The sequence below is a fragment of the Colius striatus genome, chromosome 2 (assembly GCF_028858725.1).
Source record: "Colius striatus isolate bColStr4 chromosome 2, bColStr4.1.hap1, whole genome shotgun sequence".
In the NCBI taxonomy this organism is placed as follows: domain Eukaryota; kingdom Metazoa; phylum Chordata; class Aves; order Coliiformes; family Coliidae; genus Colius; species Colius striatus.
This window is the reverse complement of record NC_084760.1, coordinates 78,043,553-78,070,173: the sequence shown is the minus strand read 5'-3', so window position 1 is coordinate 78,070,173 and position 26,621 is coordinate 78,043,553. Positions and strand designations below refer to the sequence as shown.

Sequence of the window (26,621 nt, the reverse complement as noted above, 5' to 3'; positions counted from 1 at the left end):
TTGCCACCAAAGGGGTGGCTCAGGGGCAGCTTTGGGAGGTGCCACTCACTGCCTAAGCAGGGCTGGCACAGCCATGGAGCACACAGACTGCGTAAGGATACTGAGCTGCCTCCCCAGGGAAGGCTGCCAAAGAAGCTGATTAATGCCTGGAGAGGTGATTGACCTTCCCTGGTGAGCCTGGGGAGGGAGTGGTTAGCAGGGAAAGCAGATGTGATTTGGGGACATAAAGATGGTCTATAAGAAATAAGGAAATCCTTGGGTCACTGAAACAACAGACTTGGCCAGGAGGGATGCTGGGAGAACAATCTCTGTGACAGGTAGTCCTTGGGTGTTTGTGGGATGGAGGTGGTCCTTCTGGACATGAGTAGCTTTCACTTAGGGCCAGTCCTGCAACCCCAGCTGTGATTTCTCAGACTCCCAAGCTGAAAAATACAGCAAAATGCATAATTCCACCTCCAGTGTGTTTATTCCTTTGGTTTCCCCAGCCCCCTCCTCACCTCAGTCTCTTAGCTCTAATCCTCCATGTTTTCATCACACTGCTGACCAAGGGGACTGGCTCTTAACCTGCACAGGAGTTTGGTTCTTCAGATCTGCTCTCACCACAGCGGTCACAATCCAAGGCCCAAGCCGCCTGCACAGCCACCCTTCCCTAACGTCACCACTGGCCTGAGGGAAGTGGTTGAAATGCACCATCCGTGCCTGGTCTTGACCCCTGGTGTTGTTGCCATTTCCAGTTTTATTCAACATGGTTTCCTGGATAAACAGATAGATTCTCCTCTTCTGACCTTTGTAAATATTATTTCAAGAGTTCCTTTGAAATTGAATAAACAATCACCTGTTTTCCACCTTCACAGAATATTTTTGCTGTCCTTTAGTATGCAGATGGGTCTTAGTCCCTGCCTAAGTTAGCATTCTCCAGTGGCTCACACTTCAGTTTACCTCTTAAGCAACAGGTTATCACCTTTCACTCACAGCCTTGAATTTCTTGCATCCCAAACAATTTTGTGGTATTTCAGCTACAGCAATGACTGAGGGATTCTTACGGCTTTGGAGGCCCCTACCTCACCTAGATATCAAGGATCCTGACAATAAAAGCCCAGCCTGATGAGGTTTTCTTCTTTGAAGAACTAAAAGTCTTAATGTTGGTATCATATATTACTGTAGGACATAAGGAAGTGAGGAGAAACCTACCTTCAGGTGGCTGAAAGATGATCTTTTTTCCCTAACTGTGATTTTGTCCTAGTAAAAGGCATAGTTTCTCCCCATGACACTTTATTTATATTTTTTATCTGCCACAGCTATAACACAAACATGGGAGACTGTAAATATGACGGGCTGGGGTGAGGCAGCAGAAGCAGTCACCCCCATCCAGGTTTCAGAATGTAGTGCAACTATAAAAAAACATTGCTGATAAAAAACTGGAAGTAAAATCAACACTGACTGCATCGCCATCATTAAGGCACTGACAAGTCAACCAAAAATAACCACAAAGGGGCCTCCAAATTTTGCCGACATACTGCTGCTGCTATCTTTTTTTGTACATATTAGCTGCTAGCCCATCTTGAGCAACCTCTGAAGCAAGCTGTGGACAAGTGTGGCAGCCAGAGGCTGTTTTTCCTCTGCTCTCCTCTTCTACTTGAAGACCTTTGCTCCCTCAGCAAATCCTGACAAACTATATGGCACTTGAATGAACAGCTTAACTGTAAACATAGAGCAAGACCAAAGGTGAGATAAACAGGAGGCCGCGAAAAGTAAGCAGCATAGCCCAGCAGCTCTCAATGATCCGGGAACAAGGGGCAGAGTTGACGTCCAAGAATTGGACTGAGACTGATGTTTGCTTGCCCCTGAGATCACAGGACACTGTTGGGAGGACCCTTTCCATGGAGTTCCTGTAGGAAATTCACTGGCTGTTTAACAGCAAGGTGAAAGGGAAGAGTGAAACAAACTCCATGGCACAGACCCTTGAATGACCCTCTGACATGCTCGCCCACCGCCTGGTCATCCATCATCCTGGCCTCATTAGCAGGAATGGGGTCCTCCTGCAGTTTATGCTCCCTCCGCTGCTGTAGCTCCCTGGGACAGGAGTTTCCCTTCACCAGGTTTGCACAACACAGGGAGAATCATTGGAAATACTTACTAATAGATAACCATTGTTTTTCTAAGAGCAGACTTGCATTGCTCTTGGCAATATTTGACACAACCAGCTTCAAAACACTTGCCCTGGCCCAGGAATGTCAAAAAGCTCAGCAGGCCCACATCGAGATGATGTGTCATTCCTTGCAGAGAAGGCTGGCACCAGTCCTCCCTCCCAACACCAGCACTACCTGCAAGATCCAAGCTCACCTGCTGTCCCCCCAACATGTCCCCTCCATGAATGCATGTGGCTTCACGGTGCAGGGAAGAAAGCTGTAGAGGGTCTGGTCACAAGTCCAGAACTATTTATCTGAGTGGTATGTGCTTGGAGTTCTGCATCTGCATTGCACCTGGCCACAGATGTGCCAGCAACATGTTGGTGAAGCTCCTTGTACATTATGTTGTTATTTACCTCCATATCCCACCTTGCAGGACCACAGCAGACAGCAGTGTCCGCAGGCAGAGCAGGATGGAATGTTTTTAAACACAGCTTTTCACCCTAAAAGACATTTTGATTAAACGCGTTGTTTTAAATAGCCAGATATTGATCTCAATGGAAATTTGCCCTGGCAAAAGATGTCAGCGTAGTCATCTTCTTTGATCTGAGCTGAGAAATAAATTTTCATAGATTTATAACGTTGAAAATTTTACCTCAATTTTCATTGTAATGTGTCTTAACTTTGTGAGGGCTCCTCAGCATGTATATCACCATATGAAAGATCTGAAATATTGGAATTTTATTCCCTTTCTTAAATCATGATGGACAGCTGTTATTTAGTACTAATTAAAACATCTTATCTTTTTTCACAGATCAAAGTGTCTCCTGTTTGTTTTGTAATGAAGCAGTTTGACACTTTTTGTGTTTGACTTTTTGTTGGACTGTTTCATTACAAAACAAACAAAAGTCACTTTGATCTGTAGAGAAAGATAAGATTTTTTAATTAGTACTATATAACAGCTGCCCTTAATTGTGTTTGAAAACAGAAGAATTGAAGGCTTTGAATCTCCTACCATATTATGCACTAAAACTTCACCCTGAAACAGTCAGCAACCACTGTTAAACACAAAAAGGACATGAATTAGGCTTTCTAATTAATGCTTTGAAATTCTGGAATGCAAATAAAATACAAAACACAAAATCCCAAACTGGATAGTCTGTAAAAATCCGTTTTGTTAGAAAATGTAAAACAAAATTAAAATGATTTGGCTTGCAATTACCTTTCAGAAAATCGCTTCCCATGGAAAAGTTGAGAGTTTCACCCTAAAAATCAGCAGGCAAGGGCTAAGAATAACTGACATCACTGGCCCAGTTTTTCAGCATGTTAGGACAACCCACAGCTTTGGTGTTCCCCTGGCTCCTCATTGCTTCTAGACATTGAAATAGCCACATCTGTTAGATTCATATCTGCTGCTCTGTATGAGCATTGCCTCAAGCAGCAGAGTCCCATTCTTGGCTGGCACCTAACCATGCTGCAGATGAATAGTAATAAGGCATCTTTTGGCAGTGAGACAGTACCTCTTTCCCATTGGGTTCACATTTTGATGCAGCCTTTCCAGAGACAACTGCCTCCAAACTTTTTCCCTCTAGCCCTGGGTTGGGCACCAGCTTCAAACAACAGACTCTTCAGTTCTCTGCACCAGTCCTATATCAAATTTTGGGCCTAATCAAGGCTTTTAGTTCTTCTCTCCAAACAAATTCACAGTCTAAGGGAACTTCTTCATGCTTTCCAATCATGGCCTCACATGGCAGCAGTGATTCACCCAAATATCTCTGTCTCGAGGGGAGCGCTGATGTCTGCAGCAGATGGGCATCTTCCCTGCTGCTGACTCCTACCCCTGGAGTCTGCTGCTCCAGGGAGCCAGGTGAATGACTACTAGCTTTCACATCTCCCAAGGCCAGAGGCACATCTCATTTCAGCCAGCTCACCAGAACAATGCCACACATGCCAAACGCAGACCTCATTGCCAAAAGCACCAACGAGGTTGGTCTGTCCTAGTCATCCACTGCTGCAGAGGTCCCCAGCACAGCTAAAAGACCTGTTCCAGATGAAAGGATGTGCATGGAGAGATGGCAAGGAGCAGCAGCAGCAGTGTTACTCCCAGCAGCAGCCCATCTCCACTGGCAGCCAGCACCATATGCTTCATGGGAGGTAGTAAAACCCTCATAATGGACAGTTATGCAATAGGTTTCCTCGTCTAGCTCACAGCAATTATTGTCGTGCAAGAGGAAGATTTATATCCCATGTAGGTTTTTATCCCAGCTGGTGTAGGGGTGGATGATATTTTTATTGCTCCTGTATGGAAAATGTGAGGGTAACGTCTTCCCAAGCTCTTGGCCCCAGTTGTACTTTCAAACAGTGAATTCCATGGGTTACATACTGCGTAATACAGTGTATTCTCTTATTAGTATTTCAGGTGCAGTATTTTAAGTCATGAGCTCTTTCTTTCTCATTCTGGTATTTTAATAAAGGATAAATAGCAGGGTCTCGTGTGCCTTCTCTCGTGTGCCTTTGTTCTTTTCATTCCCATGTCACATCCCTCTCACTAAATTAATGGTCCTAATCTTTTCTTTGTGAAATCCTTCTAGGTCTTCTAATAATTTGCCTCATCTGTCTTTGGATGTCTTCTATTTTTGCTATGTCTTTCAGAAAAGTGACAAAATCTGAGCACATCGTATCAAATGTAGACATAATTCTGATTCATAGGAGGGTATTATAATACAGCCTTTTCAGTGCTAGCTAGCTATTGTGATCACTATTGCTCAAGGAGCCTGAAAAGGACCTTGATGTTTTCCTGAGTAAGAAATAATTTATTTATGGCCTGTTGTGTTACTTAAGTGGTTTAAGTTGGTCTTTCATGTTGTATTACCTTGTACCTACCCATGCTGAAATTAAACTGCCAGCTGACTACTCTGGAGATCCTCACGCTCTCCCTTTTTTGAATCCTCTCAGCAACATATGCAGCCCTGGAGCCCTCGATCTGTGTTGAGTCTTGCAAAACCAATACTCAGGGCATGGGGAAGAGCAGCAGGTGCCACACACACCTCTAGGAATTGTGCAATGAAATGTGGTAGGTAATGTATCAGCCATCCTCCACCCACTGCTGGGGAAACAGCCGCAGAATGTTGCTGCTATACCACGAGCAGGTCTGCGGGAAAGATGATGTGAGCCCACAAAGAATGGTTGCTGTCTGAGTGGCTAAATCGTCACCTTTGCATGCCCACAGGGATCCTCAGGTACTTTCAGTCCAGCTTTCTGCTAAATACCTGCTCAATACCAGCCATATGTTTATGCCAGTCCTCTCTTCCCTAAGTCTTGGCGGTTGCTGGACAAGATAAAGCCTCATTCTTAGGAATTCAGCCAAGCTCAGCTTGAGAATGCAAGTCTTGCTGATCCCGCTCCATTGCTATAGATTTCTCCATTGGTCAAGCTAGAATTTGGCCCTGGCTCCACGTGTTGGCTTCCACCTGATGCAGTTGCTTCTGGGGCTGCTCATATCTTCAGGCTTGCTGTTTGTTTTCAGTTATGATCAGTGACTCAGCACAGGCTGGAGAAGCTGTATCAGCAAAGCTGAGAGGAGTGGAAAGTGAGTTGGCTGAACCTGGATCACAAAATCTCCACAGACTCTTTACAGAGACAAGAAAGAGCAGAGTTTGGAAGACAATTGGTAAGGACGTATAGCACACCAAGATTTATCTCTTGGTACTAATTCTTGCTTGAAAGAGGCTTAATTAGAGTTGTTTATATGGACTTGTGCAAATCCTCAGTGGTTATAAATCAGCATAACTCAAATTAATTCAGTGAAACCATCAATTTTCAGTAGATAAGTATCTAGCTTGTAGCACACTCTTGAATCCAACCAGATCCTCTCTTTTTCATAAATATCTGGCTGTCAGTTTTCCCTCCATGATCCTTGTAGACCTTTCCATCAGGAATCCAGCAGATTCCATGTTCTTGCTCTCTTGCTGGGCACAAAGTAATGTCTGAGTGTTACCCCATTAAAAAAAAAAAAAAAAAAGCAGTACACATGGGTTTGGTTTTTTTTTACAGCACAGACCTATTAACAAGTTAAAGCAACAGCTTGAAATGGTGGAGGCACAAACGTAAAGAATCTGTGGTATTTGTAAGAAATGCTGATAGCAGAGGATTTGACTTACTTCCAAATACTGCGGCAACTGTTCCTTTTAATGCACAGGGTTTTCTGCTCAGCCTATTGCATTGCCTGCAATAGCAGTGTATTTATAGATGGCCAGAGGCAAATACACAAACCTTCTTGTTAGAAGTTCTTGCCCCATAAGGTAAAGGCAAAATCATTGCTCCACCAAGTCACCGTTCACCAGTAGGTTTCAGGGCGCTCCGCAAAGAGCGTCGTTCAGCATCAGGGAAACCCTCTGTGAGGCAATTAATTAGCATTGCTTTACTAAGAGAGTGATTCAGTAGGTTGTTGTAGGACAGCAGGAAAGGCAGGAATTAAACTCCACTAACCTACTTTTCACTTCCAGGCTACAGTCAATCACTTCCCAAGCCTGGAACTAGAAGCCAAAATCCTGAGTCCCATCACCAGCTGCAGCCTCTGAACTACTTCTCTTTTCACAGACAGAATAACACTTACATCTTTCAAGCCTCTTAATCCACACTGTAAACCCTATACTCTTTGTAGAAAGATACATAAAAAGGCTCATCCATTTTTCTTTAAAATTCTGTAAAACCAAGGTTCCCCTGGTTGTGTGGTGGAGAGCAGATTTCTGCTCTCTGGTTTGCTTTGAAAGCCCCCAGAGGAGACTTGAGGAGTGGAAAAAGACCAAGCTATCAGTGAGAAACTATCCTGTTTGGGCAAAAGTTGGATAAATTAATTGCAGTTCAATCTGAACCTCTGTTTGGTTTCTGGTGATGATGTTTCAGTTCAGTTCCTTATTTTAAAGTAGCGATTCTCATTCCAAGTGACTTCTCCTTTGCCTGTGTCCTGCTTTCCTGTTGTCTATGTCACATAGATATTTTTCTGGTTTTCCTACTATCAATCACACTGTATCTCTCACATCTTTTAACAGGTTTTATCCATCCTTACCCTAACTTTTTCCATTTTTTCCTCTATTTTTTTTCTTTAAGTTCAGTCTGAATTGATTGTAAACTTTCTTGCCTGACTTCAGGATATCTGGATATTTTGTCTTTGGTTTTCCCTGATGCTGTTTACTGCATTTTTCCTTTTCTGATCACTCCTGTACAGACCTCCAGGTGGTATTATCTATGCCTGTTCTCTGAGGTGTAGGAGTATTTTCTGCTTCTACCAGCCTAAGTCATAAAATGGCCGCATTCTGATCTCCTAGTGGGAGAAAACCTGGATATACTTGATTTTCAGTCTCTCTACACTCTACCTCACACCTTAATGTCCAAAGGAATAAGACCAAGTTGCCCAGGCAGGAAGAGACGTTAGCCACGTATCTGGTCGGGACAGTCCTAGGGCATAGGACCAGAGTGTGTGTCATAGAAAATATCTGTCCATTCTGTAAAACAGGTTTTCCCGCTTATACCCGAACAATGCCCAAAAAAACTCCATCTATTCAAATATCTATACTATGTCTTCTTCCATTCATTTCAACTAGACACTGAATGTGAGAAGTGCTCAGCACCTCTAAACCAGGTCTGAGAGCTGCTGAACCAAGCAATGAGATAAAAGGCCCCCACAATTAAACAGCTGTACAAAGATGGAGCCTATGACATGGCAGATCGACATTAGATTAGCTACAGCACCAGGTCTTCTGATTGTGTATACTGGTGCCCTCACCATGGACTATATGACATTTCTCTTTCCTCACTCCCTTCTCGTCCTTCTCTCCATCCCACCCCAAGCTACTCCTTTTATTTTAAGAGCTAACTCTGCCATTTCCAATATATAAGGTGACATATGAAAACTTTCTTAGAAAACAGTCATAAAAAGAAAAAGAAAATGAAAAAGAAAGACTCAATGGAGAGCAGAAAATTACAGTGTCTGGGCCGTATTTACAATAATTATAATTATTATAAAGCACAATAGGGTGTAGAAACCCATAATTCTCCTGGTACTTTCTGATTTTTAGATCTATGTTTAGAAAGCACATGCCAGAGAAACAGTCAGAAAAGGAATGCCATGAAGTCACTTTCCTCTCTGTGTTGCAAGAGCATTGGGGGGAATATTTGTGTCTGCAGAAGCACGGGGACAAGCAGCTTCAGAAATGAGTCCCTCGTTGGCCATTCCAGGATGACATGCCACCTGCTTAAGTGCAAAACAAAGCCTTCTCCTGACATCACTTCACAAAAAGAGGCTCTTCTTTCTCTGCCCCCATCTATGTGTCATTTTCATAGGACCAGATATTTCTCTCACTTCTGATGCCTTGATGACTCTTACCCAAATGTCAGACTCCACACTAGCAGCCGAGGCCCCCAGCTCAGAATAACACAGATACTGACTCGCTCCCATCCTTATACAAACATTTCTGGTGGTATCTGAAGTCCTCTTAGTAGCACCTGAGGCAGTCTGACTAACATCTGCCCTATGCAACTCCTTCTTTCTTCATTCCTCTCCCACAGGTAGAAGAACGTAGGTAATGCAAGTGGTTTATTTTCCTCAACAGGTATCATAGTCAGAGAAAGCATCTTTGAAGAAGTGACTTCATGTCTAAGACAGAAGGTGGAAAGGCTTGTGGTGGGTCCTTTGCTCCTGAAGATGGTTATCTACCTCACCAGAATGCTCTCCTCCCTGCTCAGAGAAGCTTTCCCAATTGGCAGAAAAGTCTGTTTCTCATTTCTGGAGCTTCACTCTTAAATCCCATGCAATCTTTTCAAGGAAAAAGGCAGAGATCTTCAGCTTTAATCAGTGATCTTTCATAAGGATATATATTCCTACCTAACCCTGCATGGCTGCTCACCTTGGAGCCAAGCCAGTTCATTCTGATCTCATCCCAGTCAAGGTGACAGTATGAGACTTGCATCCCCTAAAAGAAAGAGAAAGGTGTCTCTGCACAGTTCAGTTATGTCCACCGTAGTCTGTGTGGTGGGAGGTTATGTGCTTCAGCCTCCAGTAGAAGTTGCATTAGTTTACCTCAACAGATCTCTTTTCCTGCTGGGGTTTAGACTCTGCCCTCCATGCCCTGACTGACTCTTGAGCTCTGCTGTCCTGTTCTCCTAAGCAGCATGTGTTCCAGGTGCTGTGATAAGCACCAACATTTCCTGCAGGAGTACTTCACAGCCAGCAGCAAAAGAGGTGTTTGAAGTGCTATAGAAGTGCCACATCCCTTCCAGAGCTACCCAGAGAACCTAGGACACCTTTCTAGGCAATTTTGCCAGAAGCACCCACCAAACCACAACATGGTTAATGTTATGACAACAGACATTGAGCACTTTCTGACCAGCAAGACGGATTAGAGGCATCTCTACTGTAAAGAGCTTTCTTCCTAAAAGCAAGCCTTTAATTTGCTTTATTAATACATTAATGGGTGATAATAGCACTTGAATGTGAAAACTCACAATGAGTTATGACCAGGAAACACGTCTGAGTAACACAGCAATACTTAGTGACAACTGGGTAAATAGATGGGAAATCAACAGGGACCAACTGTGAACGAAGAGACAGTGTGGTTTTGGACCGGAGCAAATAAATACAACCTGCCCTCAAGCATTACTTTTGTTTGAGGCTTGGTATAGGGGTCGGTTCTGTGGATTGCATACGTGTGATTTGTATCACCAAACTGGGAGGACTGGCTGATTGCCCAGAAGGCTGTGCTGCCATTCAGCGGGATCTCAACCGGCTTGAGAGTTGGGCAGAGAGGAACCTCATGAGGTTCAACAAGGACAAGTGCAGAGTCCTGCATCTGGGAAGGAAGAACCCCATGCACCAGTACAGGCTGGGGCTCGAACTGCTGAAGAGCAAGTCTGCAGAGAGAGACCTGGGAGTCCTGATTGATAGTAAACTAAACATGAGCCAGCAATGTGCCCTCTTGGCCAAGAAGGCCAATGGCATCCTGGGACACATCAAGAAGAGTGTGGCCAGCAGGTCAAGGGAGGTTCTTCTTCCCCTCTCCTCTGCCCTCATCTGAAGTACTGTGTCCAGTTCTGGGCTCTTCAGCTCAAGAGGGACAGGGAACTTCTGGAGAGAGTCCAGTGCAGGGCCACCAAGATGATCAGGGGACTGGAACACCTTTTATACAAGGTAAGGCTGCGGGAACTGGGGCTGTTTGGAGGAGATTTAGGGCAGATCTTACAAACATTTACAAATATCTAAGTGGTGGGTGTCAGGAGGTTGGGACATTCCTTTTTTCTATAGTAGCTAGCAACAGGACAAGGGGTAATGAGATGAAGCTGGAACACAAAAAGTTCCACTTAAACATAAGAAAAAGCTATTTCACTGTGAGGGTGACGGAGCAGTGGCACAGGCTGCCCAGAGGGGTTGTGGAGTCTCCTTCCTTGGAGGTCTTCAAGACCCGCCTGGACATGTTCCTATGCGACCTATTCTAGATGAACCTGCTTCTGCAGGGAGGTTGGACTAGATGATCTCTAAAGGTCCCTTCCAACCCCTAACATTCTATGATTCTATGTGTGTATGTATGTACATGCGTACACATATGCTTATCTATGTGTGGCTTATCTATGTGGTACACATGCTTGCCCAGACACAGGAGAGTGAGCCTGCAGCATTACCATTTGTAACCAGAAGAGAATAATCCTTGTCACATTTATGCCTACCTGAAAAACCTCTCCCAGCCCTGCAGTACATGACAAGGTCAGGCTCAGATAAAAATTCATGAGATGGCCCCAAAAGTGGAGTATTTTCCATGCCTTCCCCAGGTAAACTCTATCCTCTGGTGCAGGCCCAGTGGAGAAGGAGGATGAAGAGGTGCAGAGACATTCAGAGAAGGGCTTATTCTCAACCCTTGCTGTTTCCTAGAGGCAAGAGAAGAGTTTCACATGGTGCCTTCAGTAGCCAAGATAAGCTCCCTCCCTGAGAAGCAGGAAGGTTGGCAGACCAAAGAGTTTTTCCCCAAGAAGTGGCCAAGTGTTCTTGCTCTCCCATGAGACCAGGTCTCATGCCACCTCCAATGAGACAGCCTGAAATGGGGAGGGAAGGTGATCAGATAGATGCACTTAGAGGCATCTCAGATATGCACCTGCCACTCAGACAGCGCCAGGGAGGCGCCGGAGAGAGAAGAAGATATTTTCTTTTTCTGACATTTTTAGCATGGATAACAGAGTTCAAGCAGAGCAGAAGAGCCCAGTGATAATGGCTTCTGTTGCCTTGAGCTAAGCTGCTTAATTACATAGGACTGGCTCATCTAATCAGGGAGAAAGTTGAAACACCTTGTTGTTGCACCAGCTGACTTTCCCCAACGAACAAAGCCTGTGAACAAAATGCCAGGTGATCCTCAACATCAGAAATAGCTGGATGGGGAAAGAAGAGTTTCACCAAAATACTCCCATGGGCAATTACATGTGAGTGTTAATGCACTGAAATGGCTTGCAGACCTGGCTGAACCTGGTAGCCATGGTCCTCCCAAGTCACTGGAAGCACATCCTTCCTAACTTACCTTCTCTCCTATTAGTGCTTCAGGTCTCTGGAGAGTAGCAAGCAGCTCTCAAGTGGTTGTTGGTATCTAGAAGAGACTGTCTGCTGAAACAGCTGAAAAAGAGATCTTTCTTCCACTCAGTGTCTCTTAGTTCAGGGCCATTTTCTTTCACCCCTGCCCTTACCCTCCTTTGCAAGACCTTGGCTTGCTGTTTAAAGAACTTGCAATCACCATAAGATAGAAAGTGTTCTGGTAGGATGTATAACTAAAGATCCTGATGTACCCCAAATAATCAAGGGTAGCAGAATAAACCAGCTCAGCAAAAAGGGCCCAGGCCTGGACTGATCCCTTTGCATGTTCTGTCACTCAAACTCCTCTGCAGCAAAATTGGATGATATGGAGTAGAGTCTGGGTCAGTATGAGGTCAAGGCAGGGCTGAGGGTTCTCACTGACCTATGAGAATGTGTCCCACATCATACAGAGAAATATAGATAGTCTGGTTTAATTTTACTTTGGAACCATGCTTAAAGCAAGGTAGGTATCAGGAGGGTGGTTTTGGTGCCAGTCTGGCCCCTCCGCCCCATGGAAAATTCTGTATTAGTCAGAGACAGTGAGACTCCTGCCCTGTGCAGAGCCTGACCTGTGGTCTTCTCTCTCCAGTGGTTGGTGCAGCATCAGACACCACAGCCTCGGAAAGGTGCTCCCAGGCTCAGTAGTCAATGCAAGGGGAAATCCACTGGCAGGTACACAGAAATGGCTCACCACTTCACACCCATGGCTGCCTGTTTGTCACTGGCATCACCCACAACACCTGCCTGCCTGTGGCTCCACATACTCCTCATTTGCTCAGGCATCACCATCCACTGCAGACATGCCTCAAACCCTCCATCTGCTCTCAGCGGCTGCCAGTACTCAACCTCCTCACCCTCCCACTCACACCTCTAGGCTGGCCAGGTTTTACCTGTCAAGCTATGGTCTATGCCAGGAGAGGAGAGTGACTTCCCACAGCCTGTGAGTGAAGGTGAAGGGTGCTCCAGAGGCTGCCTGGCCCTGGGACACGTCCAGAACCATGCTGTGCCAGAACCCTGCCATGGAGGTGATGGGCAGCCATATGCAAGCATCACAAGGCCTGGCTTCACATCCCGCTGCTGTGACACACCCCACACTGGGCCTGGGCAAGCCATTTTGCCACTTCCTTCTTTCCCTCCCTATCTGTCTTGTCTAATTAGGTAAAAGCTTTCCAGGGTAGAGATCGCCTGTCCCTGGGCAGTGACACAGGACGGCTGGGAGCCCTCCTAGACACAATTATCACTCGAGCAGAGCAGGCCAGCTGGATATGACAGCGTCAGCAGGAGCAGGCGTCCCTGATGCAAACTTTTATCTTGTCTCAATTAGCAGGCAGCAAAATCTCAGACCTCTGTGGTTTGGTTGAAAAGCCAAAGCTTTCCCCTGGAGAACCAGGCCCCAGTCAGAGCAGCTCCCTGCCCACAACATGCCAAGGAAAAGAGTGGCTTTCTCAGGAGCTGCGGGATGCATCTCCTCTCCAAAACACCTGGTGGGCACACAACAGAGAGGCTTTTTCCAGTTTTGGTGCTGCCAAAGGAAAATCTTTGCCCATTGGCTGAAGATCGCTGGACGGGTCTTGGAGCTCAGCCTGTCTCACAGGTAGAAGCACACAGGCAGCAAGGAGAGTGACCCTGGCATGGTTATTACAAGGGCTTAGAGCTACTCGCCTGCGTCATGGTGGAGATAACATCAGCCTACTGAAGGCAGCCTCAGAGCAGCCTAACTGCTCCTGCAGGAGAAGGAAAGTGTGGGCCCCAAGAGACGCTCTGGCTCTCAGCTAATTGCTCAGCATTTGTGCTGCAGGGATCATGTATCCTGGAGGAAAGGCTGCTGAGGAGGGATGCTGTGGGCAGCCAGTACGAAGATGGTCTATATACCATGAGGGATAGGTGGATGGAGCTGTAGTCAGAGGAGAAGGCTCAATTCTCTGTCTACCGCTTCTCCCTGAGGAGGTGATGGCACTTTGGAGTGGTATGCTGAGGATGGCAGTCACCATCTCAGAAGAAAAGCATGAGGCCTCTGTTGAGAGGACGGTAGAGAGAAGGGGTGTCACGACTGCCAGTAGTTTAAAAGGGGAGTGCTGCTACAAAAGATCCAAAAGCACACAAGGTCTCCCTCAGTCCTTCACTATCCACCTTATTATTTCATTGCTGTCTGCCAGCAGATTTGTAGACATTAGGAAGAGACTATCATGAGACTAGGGCAGCTACAGACATTGCTAACCCCAAATACAATCACCACAGACAGAATGGCAAAACCGAGGTGTGCAGACGTACCAAACCCAGACTGTCCTCACTAAAAATCCACATGCTCGGGATGTTTCCGACATGGCTTATAAATAACACATTGGCCTTAAATATTCGGAAACCCACAGTTATGTCCTCTAGGATTCATGCCAAGCAAAATAAGCGAACATTTTGAGGCTATATAGGTCTATGCGTTAAAAAGCTGCATACTAAAAGTAATAGAGGCAACAAATGTAGTGTTCTTTTTCTGCTTGGTGGAAATACAAGAAGTGTCAGGTAATGTCCCTCAAACTCAAGCCAGCTTGAGCATGTGGGCTCTGGGCATCTTCCCTTCCTCTCCTCCTGCCTGGAGTTCTCCCTGATCTGAACAGCCCAGCAGCTTAGCTTATGACCCTGGCAAGAAGCACAACAGGACCCATCTACACTAACCAGAACCCATCTATGCTGTCCAGGACCCAGCCAGTCCCACCAATTGCAGGACAGGGAGATGAACTTACTGGAGCTTGCAAGGCAGCAAGAGCTCAAGCAGTCTTCAGCAAGCCCGTGAGCTCATTCACAAAACGGGAGCTCAGATCCTGGCAAACCCACACACTCACCAAAAGAAGCCTGGAAATGATCTGAGGGAGAGCACAGATGGAAATCATTGTCACCAGGGAGGCCAAGAGCTTTGCAGGAAGCACGAAAGGATCAGATGTTTCAATGGAAAAAAGAACATCCAGAACTACATGAGATAGAATGAAAATGTAAGAGATTCTAAGCTTTCTTGCTCCAGGATATAAGCCAGCCTTGACTGACAAGGATTAAGAAAAAACAACACATCTGAACAGGTTGTTTCGTAATTACCTGCAGTGGCATTTCCTGTCCCTCTTCCCTGCATTGTCTGGCACTGGCCCTGCTCCAGATGCAGCTCTGGACTAAACCACTGGGAAACTGTCAGGAATGGAAAGAGGCTCTGTGGAGGGGAGACAAGGAGACAAACTGAGAAACCTCAACTGTGGTAGAGCACACTCATCCCCCTCTTGCTCTCCTCCTTACCCCCACCTTGTCCCTCACCACTTCTGCCAAGGAAAGATCTTGCCTAAGCAAAGCTCTGATGAGAGAAGAGCCTGCTTTGGATATTTAGGTAGGCAAGGGAAAAAATAATTGTCAGGCCATCTGTCCTGTCCAAAGAGGAGCAATCTTTCCTAAACGGAGCTAACTCCGTGCAATAGCAACTTGATATTAAACAGTAATAAATCAAGGCTGACATCATTTGGAGCACGTCTGGACCCTCCCCTATGGGGGTATCACTCTTCTGTGTGTCAACAGAGGGAAGAAAAACAGAAAGAAAGAAATCTTATCCAAATCAGATAAAAGACAATGGGCCTGAGAGAGAAGATCCCTCCTAAAGACTTGCTGTGGGCACCATGAGGGAAGGAGAGAGGGGCACAGGAAGGAAGGATGGGGAAGGATGACCTGTCTCCTTTGCAGTGGGTAGTTGTCTTGAACAGTAAAGGCATCCCTCAGCATGCAGCACACCTTCCAGGGCCCATGACTTTGCAGAGAGGTTCCTTCTTCCACTTGCAAGAAGGCTACACACCTTGGTCCAAACCAGCAAGCCCAAAAGCTCAGGCACGTACTGGAAGCAGCACTTGCAGTGGCTCTGGACTGGAGGATGTGGTGGGTGTTCAACAGTGATGTAAAGTGCCAAAACCAACAGTCCAAAATCATGAGGATGGCTTGGGGAGGCATCCTTGAGCCAATTTTAAGCTATCTGGGAACTAATGGGAGAGTATGAGCAACAGCAGATAGCCAAATGTGGTCTAGGAGGGGTCTGCAATCCAGACATCTCAGTGACACACTGCTGCTAGTATCCATGCTAACAGGCAGTAAACTAGGTTAAAACTCAGATTAAAACTCAGGCTCATTAGAGTATGTTTACCAAGCTTCGATCCCACCTCTGGAATGCAGTGCAGACATACCCAGGGGATGACTGGATTTAGTTATCTCCTTGTAAAGTACTAATGGAGAAGTGACTTAAGGGAGTTTTACTCCAAGGCCAATCTTAGAACTGTATACTAAGGACTTTGAGATTAACCTACATTTTGGTGCCTTTGATGGGAGCAGAAAAAGGAAACCATTTTCCGAGTGACGTACCAGCAAGGGACAATAGTGTCTGGGAAATGTTTTGCAGACATGCTTGCTGCTTGCTCTGCACACCCCAGGTCAGGGTATTTATACATTGAAGTTTCCACTCTCCCTGATGTGCTGCTTTCTTCAAGGGCATGTCCAAGAAACCAGCCAGCAGGCAAGGGAGAGTTGGTAAGTGAAAGATGTCCAGAGAGCACAGCTTCACCCTAAAAGCTGAGAGCATCTCCCAGGTGCAGATCTACAACTGTGCTACGGTCACTGCCAGCCCAGCACAGGACTGTACACAGTGCACAGGGGCAGTGCCCTCCTCCAGCTACTTTAGCTACAACAAGTGGTTGAAGGCATCAGGGTGGATGGCTCCAAAGAAATTTTAATCTAAGGCAGTGATTGAAAAATGAGCTTTGGCTCACATCACTGACAAACCCATCAGGCTGGAGGGAGCTACTAGTGGCAGGGGCTGGGCTGGTGGGGGCTGTGGGGCAGAAGAGAGGAGCAGGCTCTGAGCCAGGGGGGTCTGGGGCCAGGTTTGGGGGGAGTTTAAGGGGGGTCAAAGTGATGGGGTAAGGAATTATTGCTTACTTTGTTCTCCTGCCTCCCTTTCCCCTGGCCATGTGTGCTCCATTATAATGCCTTGCTTCCAGTGATGCTGGAAGCTCTTCAGGCCAAGGACAAATTCTCCAGAAATGCTGTGCTGCTCCAAGAACCAGGGATAACAATACACAGCCACCATCACTGCAGGCACCAAGATGTGCACATGGGAAAAGAGATGGTTTGCAGCAAAGAGGAGAAATAAGGTGCTTGGGCTTCTTCCTCCCAGTTTTAATGGGCTTCTGGTAGGCGTGCCAGAACTTCTGCTAATGAGTGTTGAGTCATGCTGGCCAGAGCTTTCTCTTGCACAACCTCTCCCTGTCTCCCTAGGTTGCTCTGTATCTACCCTCTGATAGTGCTATACCTGATGACTAGGGCAAGTACCACTGCCAGCAGTAGGTTTTACGCAGTATTTGCTGAACTTTACCAGAATGGGGACTGATTGTTTCACTTTGGCGGCTGTTTGCTTGGCCAGCTCACTATTTGCTCAGCCATTCCTCCCCCCTCCAAAACCCTCCACACACAGCCGCCCTTGCCACACTCGGAGCAGCGAAGGGCAAAGCACCCCTGGGATGCAGCCCCAGCCAGCCCAGCCTGCACCTCCAGCGAGGCTGTGCTGCTCCCCTCTGACATCTACTCCACAGCACCTGCAGCCCCACTCCTTGCCCCTGAGCAGAGGAGGAGCCAACCACCCACCACCCTAGCTGCATTTCCAGCACCAAACGCCCAGGCTGCAGGTGAAACTGGCTCTTTCTCACTGCCTTGGACCCTCTCCCAGACAGACCTCCTCTTGGCATCACACCAGCCCACTTCAGCCCCATACACACTCAGACTAACCCCAGCAGAGAACACACCAGCTCGATGTGGGGATGGCTCATACTCCAGACAGATGGAAGCAGCCAGGAGCTTCAGTACAATAGGTCTGGGCCCTATACACGCTTAATTTTCCTTTTCCCTCACATTTTTCACCCAGGCTGCCACTGGAGGAATTGCACACGGAGGCAGGATCCCAGTGCCCCATTCAGAGGCATTGATCCCATTTGGCCTTTATGGCCAACCTCTGTGCACAGGGGAGCACATATCAAGCTGATACTTGAAACCTCCTATAGCAGGACTGTGAGTCCAAAGACACTGTGTAAATAGGCAGCATTCCCTCACTGATTCAGCTAAATATACTGGCACAATCACAGGGAAAACCACTGAAGTGTTTTCACGGACTCACATGGGTCCAGAGATCCTGTTAAACCTATTGCAGGCTACAAGAGCAGGTAGACCCTGTCTCTGAGCGTCGGTGCCTTGGGATTGCAATGGATAGCAAAGAAAATCCCTCAGTGGGGGCGGAACTTGTCTATCACATGAAGGAGAACAGAGACCTTCTCCCATGCAACAGGCACAGGCTGCAGGGCTGCACCGTGCAATGCCTTACGCCAGTTTAGACTCATCTCTGAATCCGGCCTTCAGCCTCTGAGTGGCTCTGCATGCCAGGGCACAGTGTCCCGGCATTAAAAATACCAAGGCTGACAGATAGTGTTTATTAATAGCATGAGTGGTGTTTATTGCTGAGCAACAGTCAGCAGCTCGGAGGTTACTGCTGTTAGAAGCCAAGGTCTGAGAGTGTTGCCACATTGCTTCGTTCTCAGGGGAGAGAGGCTCCATCTTTGGAGGCAGAAGCTGGGGGAATATGGGGTGGAGTAGCTGCCTGGATGCCTCGGGGATCAATGTACACAGGGGAGGGGGTTATATCCTGACCTGAGGCACAGGGCAGTCCCCATGGGCTAGGAGACCCCATCTTCCTGGAGTGACCTGCATAACACAAGGGCACAGCTCGTGTGAACTGGGGCCAAGCACTCCTCTATTTTCCTCCTATTGCTTGTACTCAGCTGCACCAGAGGCACTATCCCCTATCCACAAAGAGTCCCGGGCTTATGGGGTCTTACTCAGACCTACACTGACCTCCCAATGCTGCCCCTGTCCCCCGCTGCTCTTTAGGAGGATGTTGGTTTTAACATCCCTGTTTCACAGAGAAGGAACGGAGGTGCAGAGAGGTGAAATGACCCACCAAGGGTGCTCTCTTCCGCCTGTGTTCCAGAGATCTTCATGGATCTGGTGACTTTGTGATCCAGAAGGAGCAACGAAGTGGGGCGCTTTGTTGGGTGTTCTGCAGAAATCTCTGCATCTGACTTCTCTGTAGAGCTCTGGAATGCTTCTGGAAGAGGGGCAGGGGTTCAAAGTTAAAAAAAAAAAAAATGAAACCTTATAAACAGATGTCACACTTCAGCCCCATGGTACATACTATGGAGGTGGAGGCCGAATCCAGCTCTCAGCAGGCATTTCTTTCCAATCCTTGATTTCTTTCCAGTCCTTTCCAGTCCTTGAATGCTTTAGGTTTTCTTCTCCAGAGCCATGCTCCCTAGCTTTTACTAGTTCATGGTTAAAACACTACAGCACTAGTATGCTGCAAGCAACATCCCGCTTTACTCTGTTTCTCCTAGTTTTTTCCCCTTGTCTCTGTCATCATATTCAACATGTGGGGGTCTGCTAGGGGACGCTACCCTTGGGTTATCTGTGTACATATTGCTTCAAAGGAAAACAGCTGCAGCTGGGAAGTTACTCCATTCTGCACACACAGGCTGCTGCACACCTGGAAATAACATTACGCAGCTGATGAGCATTGGTCTTAATCAAACCATGACTTTCCTTTGGAGCCACCCAGAGAGTAGCAAACAGGCTGCAGTATAAGCAAAAGTTGTACTCCACACCATACACAAGAAGTCAGTGCACCACTCTCCACCTGCTATCACGGAACCTCTGAGCACCCGACAGAGGCTGCCAATTACTTCTTTAACTCCTCATCATCAATTCGCTTACAGGTCATCCCACAGGGTAGCCAGGTAGAGTTATCACTGCTGTACTGTTACCATCAGCAACAGATGAGGAAACTGAGGCACGGAGTAGAGTGGTGATTGACACCACCCTAAATTTGCAAGTGAGGCACAAGGCTGGGAAGAGGACCTAGGACTCCCAGCTCTGGCACAGCACTAAAGTACAGGATCACCTGTACTGCACAGCCCCCTAACTTTTAGTCAGTTTCCTTTACACCAAGCCAAAACACAAGGTTTAGGAAAAGAAAAAAATCCTCCATAGTGGCCACAGCTTGGGTTCATCTTGGCTAAAAGATCCCATCCAAAACTCCATTTGTTCTCTGTAGTAGCCTCCAAGCAGGTTTTGCATCATTTCTCTGTTTTCCATCTTTACCCACATGCCCTCACCAGGGTGCAGAGCTTGGACTGCCTGGCCACTGTGTCTGAGAGCACCAAGAACCTGGTTCAGAGGTACTCACAGATCGATTTTTGTCACTAACACATTCCACGCAGTTCTCATCTGAATGAGCAAGTGAGGACCCTCTGAATGCATTGGAGTCCGTGCATAAAGGCAGGTTTGTGTGGGGATGCTGAACAAGTGCATGGGCCTCCTGCACTCCCAGCACAGCAAAAGGGAGGTACCTCACCTCCTCCCTCAAGGACCTCAATGAGGATCAGGGAGCCGGGCTGTGGATGTTTAGTCTGGAACAGTCTGTGGGACACGATTTGGTGGTGTTCCCATGATATTCCACACAATGAGCTTAGAGAGGACAATGCAGCTGCTTTGTGAGACGTGGTGATGCTGTGTCTTGTGACACAGCCTATTAGCAGATTGGCTAATGCTGGGTGTGCAGCTGCTTTCTGTCACGGGAAAGGCTGAAAGCAGCCAGAATATACCTGTGAATCCTGCCTCTAATTACTTAGAGCAAAATGTACTGTGCTCCCAATTTTCCCACATCTGAGTACCTTGCACACGCATGAAAAATAACAGTAAATAACCAGAACAAAAATCTCCCTTTGTGCCTTACTAAAATCCTACTCAGTAAACAGGATTATATTTGGAATAGGCCATGATAGAGATACAAGGAGAGAGACAGATGCCCACATCTCTTTTCATGAAGATAACTTGCTAAACAGCTGAATGGGTTTTGCTGCCTCTGCTTAACCCCCTCTTTAAATCCTTTTGCCTTTTTACAGGGTCTGTCTGGCAGCTCTTCATCACCAGCTGATTTTGCCGGGGTGGGATGTGAAACAGCCTGAGAAGGGAACATAATGTTTTCCCCTTAATTTCACCAAGGCCAAGATTTCCCCTTCTTGCTGAGGGTGAGTGGTAACAAAGATCCTGTCAGTGAAATTGCTGTGAATTGATGGGAACAGCTCTTCTCCCGGAGTGAGGGGACAATATCTGAGGGCTGTGGATGGGAACGAGGGAGTCAGCTAATAAAGAAAATTAACCCGCTGGACATGATTTGCCCGCATTCTCCAAAGCTGGAGCTCTTTTGTAAGGTTTGCTGCAGAAAGCTCTTAGGGATAACAACTAATCCCTGGATAAGGGTCAAAGTTCTTGCTTGGGCATTAAAACTTGGCGATGTGATTAAAGAAAAAGTGAAAACTCTCTGCTCGAAGTAGAGTCTCCAGTGAGGAAGCTGCAGGGTTCCAGGGGTCTGGTCACTGCTGAATGATCCCAGGACACCAAGGATGAGGAGCTAATGGGTTTGGCTCATGGTGCTCAGATGTCTGAAAGGGATGTAAAAATACTTTGGAGTGAAGCAGCTCAAGAGCCCTCTGACAGGGCCCCCAGATAGGTGCAAGGTGTCATACCCTGTCACAGAACAGATGAAACTTCACCTCTTCACCAACGGGTCTTGAAGATCCCCTCTGGAAAAAAATATTTAGCAGTTGCTGTGGATACCTCTGATTGGATGCCTGGGGTTTGTGTGTATATACAACCCACAAGGCAAACGGGGCTCAAGTGATGTAAAGCAGGGAGAGAAACTGTAAAAATATCCACAGTGAGACGAGGATGTATATACAATTCTCTTCTAGGTTTAGGAAAGGCCTGAGATTGACAACACCAGAAGATGGGGGCTGGATTAAAAATAGGGTAGAATCTAGATGTAAAGGGATATGGTGAGAGCCAGGAGAGCAGAGCCTGAAGCATGCCCAAGGGGCCTCATTGGCAGGATTTAAGGTTCAGAACGAAAGTCATTGCTGGCAAACCAGCTGCCCAAATGAACCCCACAGTGGTTTAAAAACTAACAGAATCTGAGGACATTTGCCTTCTGAGCTGTTGGAGTACACTTCGGTCATGTTGGCTTTGATTTTTTCATGAGCATGAAGGATTGAGAGCTTTTTCATTCAACTAAAAACACGTAGTCTCGCATACTACACGACTCTTGTGCTGTTGTAAGTAGCACAAGACTCCCAGCATTGGCCACCTGGACTCTAGCAGCTGTCTCTTTGCCTGCATAGTCGCCTCACAGAGAGAAGGCTCCAGGGAGTCGATAGCCATGGAGGCGGCTGAGCAGCATCCCACCACCACCATGCAGGGCTCTCTGTGGCATGGGGAGGCCGAGGGGCTTCCCAAGCGATGCTCCCCAGGTGAAGCTGTCTGCTCAGGCACTCCTCCAAACCCTAACCATGAGTTTTCCAGCCTTCAAAGCAGTTCACACCAGTGAGAGAGATGTGTCCATGTGCAGGACGTTTCATAACTGTGAGGGCCCTGTGCCCGGGGCTGCCAGATAATCTCAGGCTTACTCCACCTCACTGCTGAGACACAGTCAGACTATCCCTCCTCATCCTCCCACCTCATGGGGCATCCCTTACCTTCCACCTTCATCGCCCTTGCACTGTCCCCTATGTCTCCCAGCCTCTCCTGAGCTGTGCCCTGTGGTTTTACCTCCATCCTCCTGTCACATATACTCCTGTTGCCTTCCCAAAGAACAGATGGAAGTAGATGCTATTGGTACCAAAAAATGTCTATTGAGATTTCCTCTCAAAGGATGGAGAGGAGCAGAGAGACATGACTGGGTAGTAAGGGCACAATGACTTACCTGCTTTTGGGGAAAGCACACAGGGACTCCTAACGATTTCAGCAAGATGGGAAGCCTCCTCCTAACTGGCAATGAAATTATTATAAACAGTGAATGGCCCCATCTGTCAAGGGTCCCAAAAGATGAGGATGGCATTTGTCTTATGCATGGAGAAATCAAGGCAAGGGTGGAAAGCAGAGTATTGGTATCCTAGCTGAGAGCTGAACCCGGGTCCTTCTCTTCCCACACCTCTACAGAGTAGGACCCACTGACTCCCATGGCTTCTCCAGATTCACTAGGTAGTTCCTGTCTGACAGTGAGGGAGAAATCCAGCTCACCAGGTGGTTGAACATGCAAGGCCACACCTGCAGCCACACTGTGGGACACCACCATCCTCACCCCAGAACCGGGAGCCACAGCACCCTCTGGACTCAGTAGCACCAAGGAGAAGGCTCTCCCATGAACTCCCCAAGCTGGCACCTCCAGTAGAAGTGACTGCAAATTCCAGGGCAAACTGAGAAATCCTCCAAAAGGATTTAGAGAGATTAGAAATGAGCAGGAAACAAAATGAGATTTAACTTGGGAAAAGATAAGCTAATGTATCTGGGGCAAAGCTGCTTTGTGATGGGAGAGCACACCCTGAAAAGCAGAACTTCCAGGAGAGGATGAGAAAGAGCAACCATGGAGAGGTGCATCCACAGAGCGACACAGGGATGTGTTCAGAGTCAGCTGCCTATTTCCTCTATTACAGTTCTGGAGTGATCCAGCTTTGAGTGGGTCCAGTAGTAGACTCCTTTTGAGGGAAAAGGAGTGTTATAGTTGTTATATATTAAAGGTGTCAGGACATGAGGAACAGCAATGTTAGAGAGCAGAACTCAGATCCCACGGGCTTTGAAGAACCATTTTATGTCACTGGCCAAGAAACATCTGCAAAGGAGACATGATGAGACTCCGCAAACATCTGAGGGGCCTACATCAAAGGGGAAGGAAACATATCTACTGATGCGCCTGCAAACTTGGAGTAACAGAGTGAAATTAAGGCAGAGAAGCAGAGGCTAAAGAGCAGGACTGAGTCCAGGCAGTGCAACACATTAGGCTATGGGGTACCACCTGCACAAAGATAGACACGTGCCAAAGAGTAGCACATTTGCAGCTGGTTGACGAGACAACTTAAACTCAGAAATCTCTCCTCTTGAGATGTCTCTGAGTCCGTGATTGGTCCCAACTATTCAGCAGGGGTGTGGCTGTCCCACAGAGTGACTCATGAGTGTCATGGCCTCCTGCACGGTACATCCAGCCACCTCAGTGGAGTACTGGTTCAGAGGGCAGTGACACTCCCTGACTCATCAGCACCCCCTCCAGAAGCTCAGCCTGTTCTCCTTGGTGCTGTACATTGACTAAGTCTACACTGCACATTCACAACACAGAGCTCTGGCAAGCCAACACTGCAAGCAAGAAATTGGCCTTAAGCCTCAAGACCAGCCTCAGGTTAGTCACCAACTTGGGATGATCCTATGACTCATAACTTATAGTGCCTACAGAGACTGGAAACAGTCAGATGCAGCTCTGTTGACCTTTCATTCATTGCACTTCCAGCGGTGAGATAAATCAAGATGAGCAGGAGCTGCCTCCTTATTCCTCAGGAATGACACCTTAGAAAAAAAACAATCTGCTCAGGAATCTCCAGGCTGCTTCTCCCAGATATGAGGTTTGAATGTTCCAACAAGCTGCCCAACATAAGGAAGAGGACTGGGAAGAAGAATGAGCCAATTCAAGCTCAAACAAAAAAAGTGGAGGTGATTGACAGCAAGTTGCATTTCCAAAAGTTAGTACCTGCACTAGAATTCCAAGTAGCCATGTGAGGGGTTTCTTTGAATTGAATAAATCCCTCATAAAGCTCTGTTGGGACATTTGCTTCTGCAGTCACGGAGTCAGAGCCAAGCACAAGCAGGAAGGGCAGGAAGGGGTGCTGGTGGAAGCTCAGCTGCTGGAGAAGAGTCCAGTGATACAAACACATACTCCCTGGGTATCCATAAGTTAGTGGCACAGGCTGCCTCCAGTGCCAGCAGGTTCTCTGCAGCTGAGAAGGATGGGAAAGCCAGGCAGAGAAATAGCAACTTGGATGCCTTTCCAAAGTGTACACCATGGCTCGGGTAGGAGTTTTGGTGAAGGGCTCTGGTCAGCTCTGGCAAATCATGCTCCTGGCCTCATGATCTCTGAGGAGGTGGTGGAACTGAATTATTTGCTTAAGCTTCATCTTATGCCACCTCTCTCAAGCTGTCCATAGGCCTTGCGGCTAAGGTGTTAGGTCTGTCCCCTTTTTGCTTAGATAATGACCCCATTGAACTGGTTGCACATGAAGGGCCCAAGGGCTTGCATGAGACACACCCTTCACCACAGACTCCTTCAACCGAGACAGAGATATTGCCATCCAGAGCCAACCCTTCTTACCTCCAAGCCACCACACAGGTTGAGAGCAAGACATCGTGACCTGCATCCCAGATTATTTTGGCATTACATAGCCCTCCCTGGGAAGTGCTCTGTGGGAACTGACACTCATCAGTGGCCCTGGCAGGGCACTAAGCAGACACCTTTCTCAGCCCAGGTCCCACCATGTAACACATTCCAAGCACAGAGCACATCAGCATCTCCAAAATAGCTGACAAAGGAGGTATCAAGGTAACCCCTTAGCTGAACCCCTGCAGTGCCAGCACCAGGCTTGCAGCACGCATTCCCCCTGATGTGTGCACCAGTCTTGGCCAGAAGATAGGTAGCACAGGGTGGGCAACAGAAGGCATCTGGGTGCTAAATGCATGTAGGAAGCCTTATGGCAGCAGGTTGCAGTGGAAAGCCCTGACATCTAAGGAGATGCTTTGGCATTCTCACATTAGGGAGCAACTGGGCTTATTTTTTAACCCCCAAATAAGTGTCTGGGGCATCTAGGTAAAAATTTCTTTCTACCAAGCAAGACTAGCCTCATATCACAACACACAGAAAGAGGCCAGAAGTGCAGGTACTTCCTAGCATGTCCCTCAGCTGTGAGCACACAGTGTTGCCTGCCTGAATGCACAGAGGCAGCTCAGGCAGCACATTGAAAGAAATCCTTATGGAGTAGCTTTTTGGCTTCGGGAGGCCAGTTTTGGACAGGCAAACAAGCAACACATGCCCAGTAAACCCTTTTACCCATATAAGCCTGCAATCTCCTCACACAGATGAGGAGCTGCACCTCTGGGAGATACTTTGGGACCCCCTGGCTGATGAGGGCAGATGGCAAACCACTGATATTTAAGAGGGGTCTTGACCCTTGTTCCCTCTGTGGTGCAAAGCCCCAAGACTCCTCCACGCACCAAAGGGAAAGCCTTCCCCAAAGCTGTGGTCAGGCGTTCTGCATTCCATTCACATCCTCCATTGTTGCTGATGCAGGGGATATTATCTCCACACTGTTATCCACAACTCACCACCTCCTATGCGATATGGGGTACTTGTCTGTAGGTCTAGGCATAAGCATCCTTTGGGACAGCCAGCAGCCACTCCATCACACTGTGGGGTGCTGTGGGGCACACTGGGGAGCAGCAGCTCTCTGTGGGGTGGCATCGTGCCCTGGGGGCCATGCTGACCCAGCCTGACTCTAGTGATGGAAGCACGCATGGTGCTTTCACATATGGGGACTGCAGACCTTGTGCTGGATGGCTAGGATTAGCCTTAAGTTTCAGTCATCTCAAGAGAGGCTGTTCACGCACTCACCATGTGGTCTGAGATAAAAATACCCATCTCTCACTAACAAAGCTCCTGCAGACAGGCGATGGAAGACAGGGCCTGTGGGACAGATTTCATTTGGGTTTCTGAGGTACTTTGTGGGACCAGGATGAAGGACAGAAGCTTTACAGGCATTTCTAACATAGGCACTGCAGGTGGTGGTGGAGCCTAAGCAGAGCCTGTCTGTCTTACAGACCAGATCAGCAGCATAAGACATCAGCAAGAAGGGGTTAAACCAGCTAGCAAGTGCCGAAAGGGGAAATATAGAAGGGGTTTC

The 26,621-nt window shown here is 47.4% G+C and overlaps 1 long non-coding RNA gene across 1 annotated transcript in view; it reads left to right on the top strand.

Moving 5' to 3' along the window:
- Window positions 1–9,992: 9,992 nt before the first annotated feature.
- LOC133624999 (uncharacterized) overlaps window positions 9,993–26,621 on the top strand; it is an 18,823-nt gene continuing 2,194 nt past the window's right edge. Inside the window, exons 1-2 of the long non-coding RNA XR_009818290.1 lie at window positions 9,993–10,314; window positions 20,754–20,879. This is a non-coding gene — a long non-coding RNA (uncharacterized LOC133624999). The remainder of the gene's footprint in view (window positions 10,315–20,753; window positions 20,880–26,621) is intronic.